At 35.1% G+C, this 16686-nt stretch overlaps 1 protein-coding gene across 1 annotated transcript in view; it reads right to left on the reverse strand.

The window, feature by feature from the left end:
* Positions 1–15768, reverse strand: part of TUSC3 (tumor suppressor candidate 3) — a 184544-nt gene extending 168776 nt beyond the window's left edge. Inside the window, exons 1-4 of the mRNA XM_046940707.1 lie at positions 15674–15768; positions 12045–15559; positions 9279–9363; positions 5960–6079 (exon numbers count right to left, since the gene is read on the reverse strand). The gene's annotated coding sequence lies outside the window, so the exon portion shown is untranslated. The remainder of the gene's footprint in view (positions 1–5959; positions 6080–9278; positions 9364–12044; positions 15560–15673) is intronic.
* Positions 15769–16686: the final 918 nt, after the last annotated feature.

Raw genomic sequence — 16686 nt, forward strand, 5'->3', positions numbered from 1 at the left:
TTCTTCATAATGGTCCACATGGAGAAGACAATGGACAACGGGTACAAGTTGCACTGGGAAAGGTTTTATCTGGATATAAGGAGGAAATTCTTGACAATGAGAGCACTTGATTACTGGAACACACTCCCCAGGGTCTTGGTGGAGTTCCCATCTCCAGAGGTTTTCAAGACATTACTGGACAGGGTGTTAGATAACCTCATCAAGACTTCCTCTCCCTAGGATTGTCAGTCCAACCTGGGTTTCTGTGATGATGATTCCTTATTTAAAGGAATCAGGTAGAACAAAACACAGCAAACAGAAATAACGTCATCTATCATTGTTGTAAAAGAGAAACAAATCTATTTGCGCTTATATAAACATATATGAATATATATTTTGCAAACACATACATGTACATAATGTACACACACGCATATATATACACACACACACACATAGAATCACAGAATCCTTTAAGTTGGAAGGGATCTTTAAAGGTCATCTAGTTGGCTTTCTGGGCTGTGAAGCACATTGCTAGCTCATGTCCAGCTTCCCCTCCACCAGTACCCCAGTTCTTTTTCTGCAGGGCTGCACTCAATCCTTTTATCTCCCAGCTTGTATTGATAGTAAGAGTTGCCTTGATCCAGGTCCAAGATCATAGAATCACAGAATGGCCTGGATTGAAAAGGACCATAAGGATTATCTAGTTTCAACCATCCTGCTATGTCCAGGGTCACCAGCCACTAGACCTCCAGGAAGGTCAGGGTACGCCTCTGCTTCCCCATGCCAACTGACAGGTATTAGCAGAGGCCAGAATGCACAGGCTTTCTGATACAAGAACTCATCCTAACAGTTCTTGCATTTGGATTTGTTGAACCTTATGATGTTCACTTGGGCCCACTGCTGAAGCTTGTCTATGTCCCTCTGGATGGCATTGCATCTCCCTGCTGCATCAACCACACCCCACAGCTTGGTGTCATCAGTAAACTTGCTGAGGGTGCACTCAACTCCACTATCAATGTCATTGATGAATATGTTAAAGAGCATTGGTCCCAGCACTGACTCCTGGGGGACACCACTCATCACTGAACTCCATCTAGACATGGAGACATTGACCACCATCACTCTCTGGACTCAATCCTGCAACCAGTTCTTTGTTCATTGAACAGTCCACCCATCAAATCCATCCTTTTCTTCAAATTGGAAAGACGTTGTGGATGTCAAAGGCCTTCCTGAAGTCCAGATAGATGGCATCAGTGGCTCTCCCCTTTTCCACTGGTGCAGTGATACGATCATAAAAGGCTTCTAGGCTGATTAAACAGGATTTGCCCTTGGTTAAGCCATGTTGGTTCTCCTGTATCACCTCCCTATCTTCCATATGCCTATACATACATATATGCTTATATACTAATTCAGAAATGAGACAATATGATAGTATGAATACAATATGAAACAATAACTTTATTTCTATTTTGAAAATGCTTACTGAAAAGCTCATTTACAGAGCCTGATTAAAAAGCACCCACAGAACTGAAGGATATATACGGTAATGCTGATGACAAGCATTATTTAATAGACACCAGACTCAGCAATTTTACACCCCTCTGTATTTCTCCTATCATGGTGGCTGACCCATATCCAGTGTTATCCTCTGACTCACTGGATCTCATCTACCTCCAGAGCATGCTAAGTACCATGTAATAAAACAGTCTGGTGTAAGATGGTTTCATTTTCACCTGGTAACGCTTTTCTACTTAAATATTCTTGTTCTGAATAAGATTTTATGTCGCAGATCAAATTACAAAAGGCAGCATTCCCTCTATAGCTGTAGTTAATACTTTTCCACTAGTCTCAGAAGACAAAGTCTGTCAAATATGAGAAAACAACTAAAACACTCTTAGGACCATCTTCTTGATGTACACCCAATATTTGCAGGGTCACAGTCAATGGGAAATATTGAGTGGAATCCACCTCAAAACACATTCCAGTATCACGGGAAGGACTTCTTGTTACAATATGGGATTAATTCCTTTCAAGCAAGGGAGAAAATTGATTTTGTGTCTCCATCAACTGAGATGAATGCCCCAGACACTAGGTGGGAAGAGAAAGAAACAGAATCTGTATCACTTTCTTACAACTTTCATTAATCTGCTATTTCCCTCTTTTTCCAGAAGAAACTGTTGAGCAATCTTAGGTCAGCTGGTATTTTAAAATACTTATTTTATCAAGAAAGCAAGTATTTCCTACATCATACCAAGGCTCTTACACTAAATGTAGGCAATTAAGTGATTACTCCCCCATATGTTCTTAAGCTATTCTTGTTTCGCAGTTAACACAGATGGTCCCCCAAATAATCTCAGCCACAACAAGCAATGCTACTTTATTAAAAAGTAATCCATAAACCTAAAAGTTATGTATTAATACTTGATATGGTTTTGCACAGATTTATAGAATAATGAAATCTTTGAATTTATTGCAGTCTAATGCTAAGTGTTAATGGAAAGAGCAAACTACCATTTGAAAATCTCTTATGAAGTTATATTTGAACTGTACTAGACAAACTTTTCAAAAGTTTAATATTATCTATGACTTAAGCCTTCAAATGACTTCTAACACAATCACACATACACACTGACTCCCACTCACCACTTAGGATCAGACCATTAGGAATGATACTTTCTCTCTGAGACATAGTGTGGGAGAAAGATGTCTAGGGACTACTATTTATGAACAGAAAGCCTCATTTAAATGAAGGAAACTACAATATCTACAGCAGGTAAACACCTGACCGTCATGTTTCAACATCTTCAAGTTGTCTATGTTCTAATCAAAACTAGTTTTGAAAGACACATCATAATTTGAAAACAGATGCTGTTTTGTGTTTTTACAGATTCTGTATTTTAAAAATTGTTTTGCTAACAGAAACAAATAGCTAGCCAACTTCAGTCAGCAAGTCAACCAACATTTTTCAGCTTAACATAAGCATAAGATATTTGAGCCCAAAAGGAGAATTTTCAAACATTGTAATAGTGGACACGGAGCTGTAAACCTGCAACTCATCTGTGGCTAGTTGTGGCTTTCTCTGTGTAAAAACAGCAATAATGGTAGATTTTATTTGTAAAGTGCCATTTGCAGAGTCCCAAGGAGTTTTGCATTCCAACCAAGTAAAAGCAGCAAAGAAATATACACTGGTCAAATCCTGTTTCAAAAAGCCAGATCTACAAACAGCTTTCCAAATACAAATAGGAATTTCATTTCATTGTGAAAGCACACACGAAAACCTCAGGCCCCCACAGTCTCTAAATTATATTTAGGACAAAACCATGAATCAGAAGATTCCAACCTATAAAAAAATTCCAATAGGAAAAGGAAGAAAAGAAAAATTGTAGATTTAGGGTACGATGTTGATGGAGGCTTTATAAATAAGGACAAAGTTGAAAATCAATAACATATTCAAAAGAATAAGGCAATGACTAATGTGTTTTTATACTTTCATGCATTTTATTGCATTTATCTGAAAAAAAAATAGTTTTTACTCAGCAAAACAGGATACAACATTAGAAAGAGAGAGCAAGAGCATTGTCCTAGCTAATATCCCTTAGGACAATAAAATATAGTGTTTGACTTGTGATCGACAACACAATTATCTGGTCCTTGTGGACAAACATATTAAGGAAATATAAGGCAAAATAATACATTTCTTGTAGTGTACCTATATTCTGATTGCTACATTGATTTCATTAAGTTTGTTCCTTAATATGGGGGAGAAAACATTGCAGACAAAGACAGATATCCCCAACTCTTGAGAAGGCTACTCTCACAGCTCTCATCAAAAAACTAAAATGCTCAACAGGGCTCTCAAAAGGGAAAGGGGATGACATCTGGCATGTGAAGTTACCATCTACAGCCAGCCCATTTCCATTTACTTTTTCCCCAATGACAAGGACAAGTCGCTTGCTGGAAACAACTTTCTTCCTTCTGACTTATGGCATGTCAAAGGTAGCTACAGGTTGAACTAATGTGGATATGAGTCATTACAATTTTTGAATAGTGCATTTTTGTATTTTTGTCTTTGAATGAATGATAAAGACTAGATAATGTTTCTTTCCCAAAAATAAGCACTAAAATTAGCTAATAGTGTTTACTGATATGTACTTTTCTTCTCTTTTTCTTTAAGAAGAGATGCTGTATTAAATTGGTAAACAAGGAAGCAGAGAGTATGTTGTACAACCAAGAGAAGCCTCCAGTTGAAGAGATTATTTCTTAGTATGTCACTGTATGTTAATTATATCTGTTAGAGAGAAATCACTATACTAGCATGATCTTAAGATTGAACTGCAAATTGACATTTCCAAATGTGACAATAATATACATCATCTGTTATGTTAATGAGGCAGATATATATCTATATCCATATATATCTTAGTTATATGAATCACACTAACAGAAAAATAAAGCCTCCATTCTGTGCCCAAAAAACCCCAAACCAATCAATTATCAGTGATACTTATCACTGATAGGTAAAAACTCCATCATTAATGAAACAAGGAAAAGAAATAAAATGCTACAGCCAAATGCCAAGGTTAAGGTCAACAAATTCACAGCTGTGCATTATATGCTAAACTATGTTATGTTTATACTGCTTTATAGCAGGCTACAACAGTTTGTCCATAAGTATTCCATAGTAAATCCAATAAACCTGTCAACAGTCACTCTGTTAGCAGTATATCCTGCTACAGACATTTCTTTACCTCTCCCAATTTCTTTAATCTTCCAGAAATATTACCAGTGCTCAGCTATTATTACTTGGAAAATTGTGCCTACATCTGTCCTTTCGCTTCATTTAAAACTTCTGTAGAGAGTCTCGAGAATTTGTGTCAGCATGCATACTGGAATCACATTTCTACAGCTATCATCTACTTCTAGATGAGAAATAGTCCTACTAAATCAGTCCTGCAAAGCCATCCTTTTAATGACAACTTAAGCTAGAGAACTCCCAGCAATACTAACTAGCTTTTGCTTTCCTTTTGGACTTTGTACCACTTTTTGTTGTTGGTTTTCTTGATTTATTGATAGTCTCAGCAATATTCCTTCTGTAACTGTTACTTTTACAGACTCTCTCTGCAGTCTGAGTTAAGATAACATGGCTAAGCCACACTAGGGGTGGCCCTGCATCTTCACTTTATTCACAGTGAAAGTTCTGGTAGAGGGAGAGTTGATAGCAGGGATTTTAGAAAGAGGGTTTCACTGAAGATCCATGAAATCTGCACGTGGATGAAAACTGCAGGTTTTGTAAGCTTCAGTGATAATGAATCATTCTTCTGTGCTTTGCGTACTTTGATCTATTACCTAACTGTTTATGTATATTCAGACATTTTGTTTTATTACCCAGTCCCATAATAACTCTGTTCTTCACAAAGGCCAGAAAAGAACTGCTTGCAGCAACTGAGATCATGAATGCAGCTAGAACAGATTGCACAGCATCTGCACTTGTTACTCTTAAAGTTATTTCCTGTTAAATAAATGTTATCCTAAAATCTGCCACAGTCTTCTATGAAATATTATAAAACTGTACCTTCCTAATAAAACAAAAACATTTTTCCTTAGTGTTCCAAGAAAGTGGTATAAGGTTAAGGCTAAACTGATTATCCAATTATGAAAAAGCAATCATTAATTGCTTCTAAAACAAGAAATCGTCGTACTTTTAATAAAAATGAAAACCAAACAGTAACATATTTAAAATAATAATAAAACATTTATTTATGAAAAAGTGTTTTGTTCCTTCTCAAAGCCACCTGTTTTGCAAAATGTGCTTAAAGACAGAAAGAAATACTAATCTCTGAAGTCAAAACTGGCAGAAGTTACAAAACACCCGTTGTACCATACTATGTTAATGGTAGCTTTGATTTTCCAAAGAAACACAGTTGTTCATTTTTACATCTGCATCTTTATCTGAATAATGGGCAAAATGTACACTGACCTTTTTCTGTTGTTCTCTGCCTGCAGTTATGGAACGGAGATCACATTGTATTGCACTCTGTTTCACAGTGTGGTCAAGGTTGGCTGCCAATGAGCACACTCTAAACCATATTACAAGCATCTATTTTAAGACATGAGAAATACTGTTTTATATAGGATTAAGCTTTCTGAAACACTACAACAGAGTTCATGAGATGAATAACGGGTGGTTTTATGTCAGTAATGGCACCACTCCATGAACTGCTGAACTCATGTACAAAATGTTCTCCACATGCCTCATTGATATAGACCATTTGATTGCAAATGTGCTCTCTAGTATTAATCAGGAGGTTGTTAATCTTAATAGCATCATGTATTATCACTAGGCATTTCAAGTAGGTAAGTTCCTCTATGATAGCAAACTTTTTTACATAGATACAACAATAAATGTGCATCAGTCGTTTCCATATCCAGCGAACAACTGTAATAAATAAAGCATGGGAAAACTTATCTGGCAATATTACAGAAATCACAGCAGCTTTGTACATAGCCTCTCAGTTTCTGCTACATAGTCTACTTCAAATAAAATTTGTTCTAGGCTTCAAGCCTTCTCACTGTAGTGTACAGATTAGAATATTAGTAACTCCTCATTTTCCATGTAGCAGTATATCCTAAGGAGCTGTAGACTTCTAAGAGATTCCTTAATTTCTCTTTTGCTTTCACCAGTAATTCATTGATTTGTGCCAGCTGGAGATATATCAAAGAAATAAAGGAAAAATTAAACAAAATGTATGTTTTGGGAACAGTATGAATGAAGAAAATTGTTTACTTGTAAAGAATAAGGTTATAAGGATGTAAAGTGATCCTAGCACAGAAATCCAGATCACAAAAGTAAAAGGAGCTTTCTGCCTTATCTTGCTGTCAATGTAACAAACACAGTCTTACTGTTCTGTTTATTAAGGTCTACTGCAAAAGTTGTCAAGTTTCCTGCCTTCACTACAATCTTTTTTAAACTTGTTTCTGAAGGTCACTGAACTGAAATTAGGAAGTTTTTATTTCTAATTTCCAACCAAAGTTATTTTTTGCAAAACCTGCATCAGTTTTTTCATGCTTTGAATTTCCTCCTTTGAACTCTAGAGTCTTCCCCACAGCTAGTGTGTCATCACTGGGAAATTCAGTATTCAACTTCAAACTTTCATTTTGCCAGATTAAATAAGTTTTCTCTCTGTTTAGTCCAACATTCTAGATCAACAGTTCCAGTTGTCTTATTATTCTACTTCGGTACAAAAATCAGCTGAAATTTCCTCTTGCATATAAGCATGTTAGAATTCTCTATTGAATTTTGGATGACAGATAATATCTGTCAATGACATTAATACTACCCTCTCACCAGCAAAAAATATTTCTTTTTGCTAGTAGGTTCTTTCAGGATCACACTTCCACTGGCCATTTTGGCTCACTGATCATTGCTGGCACTGCAAAAACTTCTTCAGTGACCTCAATTGACTGCTTAGAAGCTATTTCTAACATCAGCCCAGAGAAGGCACTCATTTATCTCATCCAGCCACAAAGCTTGATCAAATACCAAACCTGTCACTCATTGTCCTTTATTCCACAGTCTGGCAAATAACAAGCATAACATTGTATAACAATGATTAAACAGCATGCAGAAGGTTTCAGAAGCTGGCAACCAGGGATTGCAAGTGATAACGATCCTTTATATCCATGCTTTCCTATTTGAAACTACCTTCTGTCATGCATCTAGCATGTATTTTAAGAGGTATTTAGATTAGCCAAACATTAAGCATGTTTGCAAGGTCAGGTACTAAATATTTAAGTCTTTGCATACTATATTTGCCCATTCCTGGACAGGATATCATCACATGGTATGACATCTGCCTTGTGCACATCCTTGTTAGCTCTCCAATGAACCACAGAAAACCTGCTCCTTAGCATGCTACCAGCTGCACACCTGCAAGTGTTTTTAGTGCTTCTCAGGTCCTTCATAGCCACACTGCATTGGCTGTTTATATACAAGTTTGCCTATGTATACACATACATACACACATCTTGAAATGAAGAATGCACTATGAAGTATTCATCAGGTGAACTGAAGATAATGAAGTAAATGCGGTATTTAAATTTTTTACAATTTTGTCTGTTTATATTTTGCAACTTCTCAGGATTATCTATTGTTTTCTGCTCACCATCTTGTGACTGTACTACACAATGCTATGTGGTTTCATATAATTTTTTTTTCCATTTATCTGTGTAAAGGTCTTCAGTGTAAGATTAATCTTTGTAACCCAATAGCTGTCTTTTTAATACAGTCCATTGTCTCCATTTTACACACTTTATTTTCTCCCCTACATTTAATGCATTAAACTTGTTTTTCCCTTTTGGTTTAGTAGTCTCCTAGATGGTACAATGTCTTTAGTAAGTAGGTACTAGAGAGAAACAAAGTCTCTAACTGACTTGGAAAAAAAATGAGTTGTTCTCTAAAGGACAAAGATTGCTATTTCCAATATGAGCTGCCAGAGCGACACTGATTATTACACTATGCAATGGAACACTACTAATTTTACCTTAATATATATTTAAAATTCCCATTTTATTCACGTTTTATCCGCAGTGTGCTTTCATTAGTTCTGAGATTCACATTACTATAGCAGATCTTGCACAACATTTCTATTTTCATTCTGATTTTTCTCAGTGTATCCTCATTTTCTTTACATCTCTTATCTTGACTATTACAGCCCTATGTGGAAATCATTAATTTATCTGATCCTACTTTCTTTATTCTTTAATTAAAGATTTTTTTTTTTCCCCCAGGTAGAATCAGTACAGCAAAAAAAGCTTCTTCTGTTCTAATGGTGATCCCAGTAGTCCTTACAGTACCAGTCCCTGGGCTGGTCACTCTTCAATCACTTTTGTCAGGACTTGAAAAAATGTGACAAAATAACAAGCTGTCACTTTTTGACCATCTTCAGTCACTGGACACATGCATTTTGTTCCTTCTCATCTCCTGTGCTACATCTAAAAACCTACACTTGCATCTTTTCATCATCTGTATTCTCTTTATATAATCAGTTACCAATAAATGATCTCAAATTATATTGCACTGGACGTGGTCAGTAGGTGCCTTCAGATATCTTGCTGTAGAATCTGAACAGCATCACTTACTCTTCCTTCTCCTTAACAATGTCTGAAAATTATGAGATCTCTAATTGAATCACTAGTCACTGGATGTTCTCTTTTACAGGACTGGCCATATCTTATTTTGAAAAATCAACTTTTACTCATTTTTATCAGAATAATTTTACTTTCTTTGTATTACTTACATTCAGCCTTTCTGTTGCATACTTTCCATGTGTTCTTCTATTTCTCCACTCCTTTTGTATCCAGAAAGTACTCATTTCATGACCACTAAGAACAAGACAACATCCAATATCACTATCCTTTCCCATCTGCCATGGGAAAAAAAATAAAACTTCTAACCAGCATCTCAAAAAGAAGGAGAACGCAGGTGAAAGCTAGACCACCACCCACGGCTGCTATATGTCCACTTTTTTCAATATAACTTTAATTTCAAGGTCAACTAAGATATATCTTCCATCTCAGCCATGCAATTATAGTAGTGAAACTTGTAATACATCAAAATGCCTCTTATGCATTCATCTCTAATCAGAAAGAAATTCCTGGCATTGTAATTCTGAATATACCTAATGGCTCCATTTAACATTTAAGCAATCGGTGGCCAGATACTGTTCTTTATATCCAAATAAGCAGCAACTAGCTAAGGAAAAAAAATAAAATATCATTGTATATCTAAGTCATGTAAAATATTAAGCCAGTTACTAAAAAAAATTTGTGACTAAAATAGTCAATTTGTGCAAAAAACCTGATTTTTTTTTAAACAATCACATTTTATTTCTCCTCTATTCACTACAGAAATCTGTTATGTAAAATTCTAATTTAATTGTATTCAATCCCAGAAACTAAATCTCTCAGAGAAGATTTAAGATTGTTAGACTTCATGATAATAAGGTATTAATATCTACTATAACTTTTCTGAAAAGTGAAAAATCTCACAACAGTGTGCAAGGCCTCCTTATAGTAGTCTCCACCCAAGAAGGGGGAAAAAAAGTAGGCTAATAAGGGTTTGTCTGATCTAATTTTCATTTCTGTGAAGTCTATGCCTTCATGGAAGTTAAAATAAAATCCTGAATGTAAAAACATAAATAGGGACTTCATAGAACTTATAAGTTATCCCTCAAGGATAAGGCTATTAGTGGGAGAGCATGGAAAACTTGATAATTTTACAGAAAGGTAATTTGCTGTCAGCCTATACTTTCAACATAGGCTAGTTTGCATTTTCAAAGCTATATTTTGCCTAGGAAAGAACTGCAAGCTGACACTTTTAAAATATGAACAGCAATTTATGAGGTTCAAAAGACTCCAACTTATAACTCCATGAGCATTCCTTAGTTTAGGCCTGTGAGTACTTGAACAACTAGTATGCATTACATCATAAGTCATCCTTTAAAAGGCTTTTTTTTTTTTTTAACTTGTGACATCATTTCCACTATGCAAAAAAGCAGAAGGATAATTTTTATATTGCTTTATACATAAATATGTTTTTCAAACTTCTTGAAAATATCTTAACCTTGCATAAGCCTAGGAACATTATCAGAAGTCAGAAGTTCTCATGTGCTGTCATTGTACCGGATGTTATCACTTGAGCTCTAATTTGTCTGTGTAGTTTTTCAGGTCATGGTTTATGATGCATTTACATCATCTAATATACATACTTGTTACTTTTCATTACCTTACAGTGAAGGTTTCTGTGCTTTTCTAAGTTGCACCAAACAATGTAAAAAAAGTATTCCTGCTTCTGACTAAGCTTTTTAATTTGATTGTGACTGTTTTTCTACAGTGCAGAAACACAACATGCAAAATTCAACCTCTTACTCTATTTCATCTAATTGTTAACTTTGCTTGTATTGTTTAAAATCATCCTTTTCCACTTCTGAAAAATCAGTATAAAATGTAGTTATATACTAAACAAAAAGGTGGGTATATAAACTATGTGCATCTCCATAATTCTTTTGTTAGAAATACATAACATTTTTATATTTGTTCAAAAAAACTCAATTCCTTTACACATACTCTAATTTCCCCTGTAAATTTATCAACACTAAGTATTTATGAGTAATCTGTACTCTGCCGTGCCTCTACAAAAGAATGAAGTGCGCTTTTTTTTTTTGGCCTGGAAACAGGCTTGTGATAGAGTTTTTTGTTCCCAAGAAGATTAGTACTTGATTCTTAATAAATTTTAATAGCATTGTGTTTAATATCGAGACTTCTCTCCAAGCAGCCAGTTTAATAACATCAATCCCATCAACATCTTGAAATATATTATATAAATTAAGTGCATGGTATAAGTATCAAAACAAAGGGAATTAAATCAATGATATAATTATTTTAAGTTTACTACTTAAAAAATATAAAGATACTTATACAAATAAAAATAAATGTATTTAAAACTAAAGTAATATTTCATTTATGTACACCTTAATCAAATGGTAATTTATGCCTTGTAGTCCCAATCTTTTATAAATATTCATTACTTCAGTTCTTCTAACAAAAACACAAACCAATTTTCTAATATAAATTTAAGAAATAAGGTAATTGCATATGCACATTGCATAGACAAATATCATGAAGAAAGAAATCTGAAAAGAGATTTCATTCGGGGATTTGCTTGGAATTAATTTTTTAATTGTAAGAAGCTGGAGTCAGGACACCCAGTGTAGGCCTCAGTTACTGGCTGCTCATTCTCAAATTCTGATCAGAGTGAGGCAAACTTTAGGTCAGCTAGAAGTATGAAGATCTTTTGCTTTAGCACAATACTTTTAAAGAATTGCAGCCAGAAATTGAGCACTGTTTTGTAAGTCCAGATCCAGTACATTTTACATCTTAACAGACTGTCTCACCTCTGACATTAGCCTATACATTTTAACATCTACAAACAAAACACTGAGACAGGTGGACTTCTTCAGCTACTTAGTCTGATAGATGTGTATAAAAAAATAAAGAAAACTTACAGATACAATCAGGTGTTTTTCCTGTGCATGTTTCTTTTGAGAAACATCTTTTCAGAAGGAGTAGATTCATCACATTTAATTCAAGCAGATATTCTTTAGATCCAAGCGGCTGAAAAAAAGTAAATTCCAGAGTTTCCTGCCCTCTACTCTCTATTCCAGCTATGGTGTAGTTTGCTGACAGGTCTGCTGTAGGAAATGGCAGGTGTTTACTAGGAAACTTCTTTTTTAAGATGATTTTCCCTGTTATATTTCTCCCAGAACTATTCAATGGAGTTATCATCCAGCTTTCCTTAACTTTTAAGTCATTGATCTACTGCTATTCCTCGACAGCACTCCTTAATTTTAGTTCAAATGGAAAATATACAGCAAGAGGAAAGGAAATATTCCTACAGGTTTTTTTTGACTAGTAAAAAAGAGATCATAATCACAAGAAGAACTAACAATCACAGCACCTAAATCTTCAAAGTATCCAAAGACAAATACTAAAGTACGACAGTCCTAAAAATGCAGAAGTAACACAAATCTGCTAAAACTTGGTTGTTAGGAACGAATGATTGGAGCTTGTCTTCCACGAAAGTCAAGATTACTTCTTTTGCATATAGAATGACTCATGAAACGCAAGCTTATGGAGATAGATTTTGTTACCAGACTAATGTTATTGGAAAAAAAGTGAAAAGACATTTAGTACAATATGCCAGCTAAAGAGATAAAAATTATTGTCAGCAAGAAAGATAAGAGTGCACGTGACATGCATTTTTGTAATTAAATTGGAGATGTCAGAACACCTGAGTTTAATGATAAAGTGAGAAAATGACAGCTGCATTTGTAGTAAGTATAAAATTAATTCAGCCAGGATAATGTTGGAAATAAATTCTCTGAAGTCCAGAAACTGTTGGTGAGATTCGTTTACTGGGACGAGTAAATATTTCTAGAGCATATGAAGCAGTCCTCAAGTTCTGTTTATATTTAAACATGAACAAAATTCACATCTGTGATTTTAAGAAAGGTTTGGTCTACCACAGAAGCAACAATATACCTAATCAACAAACAAACAGTTCTCATGTCTGAAAATAAATAGAAAAACAAATAACATTTTGAAAGTGTGAAAAAACAGGTAAAGTAGATGAACATCCAAAAACGTGTTTAAAAGTCAGCGTTTTAAATGTGAAAAACTGAAAAAAAAACAGGCATGCTATTAATAAGGAATTCCAACAGAGTATAAATATATTTATGCCAGGAAAACAGCAATGCCAGCTCATAGTAGGTGAAAACCAAATATTAACAGAGATTACAAGAGAAAAAAATATTGGTGGGGTATATCTAAATCAGAGACTGACATATAATAGAATATCCATGAAGGTTATGCATACAATTACAACACTGGAAACTCCTCACGTCTTTCACAAGAAGATTGCTTGGCCACAGAGGGGAAAGGTTACACAGAAGGCAAGGGACAGTAGAAATAATGATTACAGATCACACAGGTCTATTTTGCACTGAACGCAAAGTAATACCCTAGGGCTTGACTTGAAAACGTACCTGTCTCTTTCAGTAAAGAAACTCAACAACATTCTGATCTTACCAATATGTAGTAGCTGATAGACTCAAGGGCAATACAGATGTACCTTCTAGGAAGTACAATGTTCTGTTGAATATAAATATAAATTTCATATGTATATAACATAAGTTGTAAGCCATTCCTCTTCTCCTCCCACATGTATTGTTCTTACATGAGTCCTTCATACAAGAAAAAAAGAAACAATTCTGAAACAAACTGTACAATAGAAAAATATCCTGCAGGAAAGCTGATGGTGCATGAAAACACAGAGCGATGATAAGACGATATAATGAACTAAACTAGTTAACATTTAACTTTTCAGCATACAGGCACTGGAAGATAAACTCAGCACCAGGTATGAAAATAAGAGGTTAAGTGTAAAGAACTATACAAAATAAAACATAAGCAAGAATAGGGGATACTGTAAATTCAAGTTTTTGAGTTTATGTGAAAGAGTACGGCATTCTGGAGCATACCACATTTGAAGGATAATGGAGCAGGGAAGATGCATTAAATCTAGTCAGATACAGCACCATAGCTAAAGAGGCTTAATATCCAATGTTTCTGCAGTAGAAATGCTTTTGTGGAGATTAATAACAACTTTGTTGATGAATAACTGAGAAGGAGGTTATATTACCTGAGATACAGGATCTCACATACCCAAGAGCACTGCATTTGCATTGTTTGCATATATACATACATGTATAATTGTGTGTGTATGTTTGAAGTCTTCTATGCAAAGGACTGATCCATCCATCCATCCAAGTTTTCAAAATGATTAAATTGTCTCCTATACTATCTTTCGGCAGTCCTGCAGCATAAACCTTTAGTACCATTTCTCTTAACAGTATGAGAAGTTCGGATGCCATGCAAATACCCTCTTGCTACTTATAAAGGGCATAGACATTTTGTTTATCTCATAACCAATTTCATCATAACCAGATGTTTAGTGAGGGCAGACAGAAAAGTGCTGGGAACTGCAGGAGTTAATTTTTTCTCAGTTGTTTGCTATCCTCTTATCTTCTTACTCCATGTACTGTAATCTGTGCAAAAATGTGTGTATTTTCATGAAGAAAATATTATTTTCTCTTAGAATCCTGTTAGAGCAGGTATCTCTTCATTTTGTCCCTGTTCTTAACCCTACAGATTCTAGACAATAACTACATGAATAGTTCTTGTTAAAAAAACATTGGAAGATCCTCAAGAAAAAAAAAAAAGAGGGGGAAGGAAAAAACAGTGATTTCCTTCATTTGAAAACACAGAATTCCATTTTAGATTATAAGACTCTGATACAAGCTCACAGAAGTAAAATCAGAATAAATCCTCCCTATGTAACAAAGAACAATCAGAAAATATATTCTTACATTTAACATTTTACCAGTGTTCACCAGAATAAAAAAAAGTCTTACATGTATGACATATATATACACTATTACAGTAGCACTTCAGTAACTGCTCTAAGAAAAGCTAAAGTGAAGTATTTGCAGTTAAAGATAGAATAGAGTAACTGAGGTGCTGAAGCCTTTTTTATCACAGAAATTGTCCTTAGTAAGCTCTGAGATAGTATGACTATAAATGAATAAGCTGTCCTCCTAGCTCCAAGAAAACAGACGTTTCTCTGAGGTAAAAAAAGATGGCTTACATTTTAAAAGAAACCTGCAACATAGATGGATAAGAATATCAACTTCCCCTACCCATTTTCTTCCATATATTTTATCTCCTCACAATTAAGAAACTACTGAATTGTATTCTACTCTTCATTATACAAGTCTCCACTTACAGTATGATATATAGAAGCTATATCCCATTTTTCTTACAGGATAAGATACATTCTGTTCACTCAGAAGCAGGTCTTGAAATCACTATTGGGAGCAGTTCCATAAGTGTTACCATATTCTTCACAGCTGACAGTAATTCCAGAAGAATGCTTCCAGTTCATTAACTGTCTCATTTATAGCTACATCAAATGAGAATAAAATTAATACGAGTAGCAGATTGCATAATGAACAAATATACAGAGTGGTGTGGTTAGGCTGGTATCTATAGATTGTACAGCTAAAAAGATTACAACCTTGGAAAGGACAATCAGGAACAAATGAAAATGCTCACCCAAGTTGTAAGCTTACGGGAGGGGGGAACTCCAAGAGAAGCAATCTTCAGGAAGAGAGCCTCCTTAGTGGCAGTCAGCCCTTAAACGGGGTCTAGGGGCAGTGGAGCCAGGCTCCACCCCTTCCAATCACACAGCTGAATTGCCTTCACCTGTGCTCCTGCAGCTGACTCAGTGCTTGCCTCAGGTGATCAATCAGAGGTTCAGGCCGTGATTCAACAGTTCCCATACAGTAAGAAATTTTACAAATAAAAAATTTTGAAGTAAAGCATTTTTTTTTAAAGCATTTAAAATTGTAGCAGTACTCACAAGATTGCCTTGCTAGAATTTTTATTTACATAGTTATGTTGTGGCTTCTGTGTTATACAATGCCACTGTCTTGATTGAAATTAGGTCCCACCTGGGCTGCTGATTCAACAAAGTCAGCCACACTCTTCCACACTCTTTTAAAATCATCTTTGTTGTTTGGTGCCAAGCCCAAAAGGAGCACTGAGCTAATACAGAAAGGAACAAGATCAGCAAGTAAATGAATCTTTTAAAATTAATAATCTCTATCACAGAACTGAGTTTTGAGGGAATGTACTCTATCCTAGTTATCTACCTGCTGTTCTATAAGGACTTTAATGGAGCATCAGATTAAAACTCTTCAAACCCTTAAAACAAGATTTTGAATATCTAAGGCCTTGAGGCTACATTTTCCTTCTGTCTCTGTATTGTTATGTAACTGTCTGGGTTGGAAACTTTGTAGAATATAGAAGTTCCAATAACCAGCCAGCATGATTGAACATATCAACAGCACCTACAAGAATGCAGAAAACAGCACTGTCTTAGTCTAGTTATTTCTGTACCAAGTGTTTCATTTACTGAAGGTGATATTTCATTTTCAGGAATTTCATAAAATGGCATGTTGTCCTAGAATTCATGAGAATTGACTAATAGATTGGTGCCCACAGTACCAAACAACCAGTTTTGGAGGT

This window comes from Gallus gallus, chromosome 4 (assembly GCF_016699485.2).
Source record: "Gallus gallus isolate bGalGal1 chromosome 4, bGalGal1.mat.broiler.GRCg7b, whole genome shotgun sequence".
Taxonomy (NCBI): domain Eukaryota; kingdom Metazoa; phylum Chordata; class Aves; order Galliformes; family Phasianidae; genus Gallus; species Gallus gallus.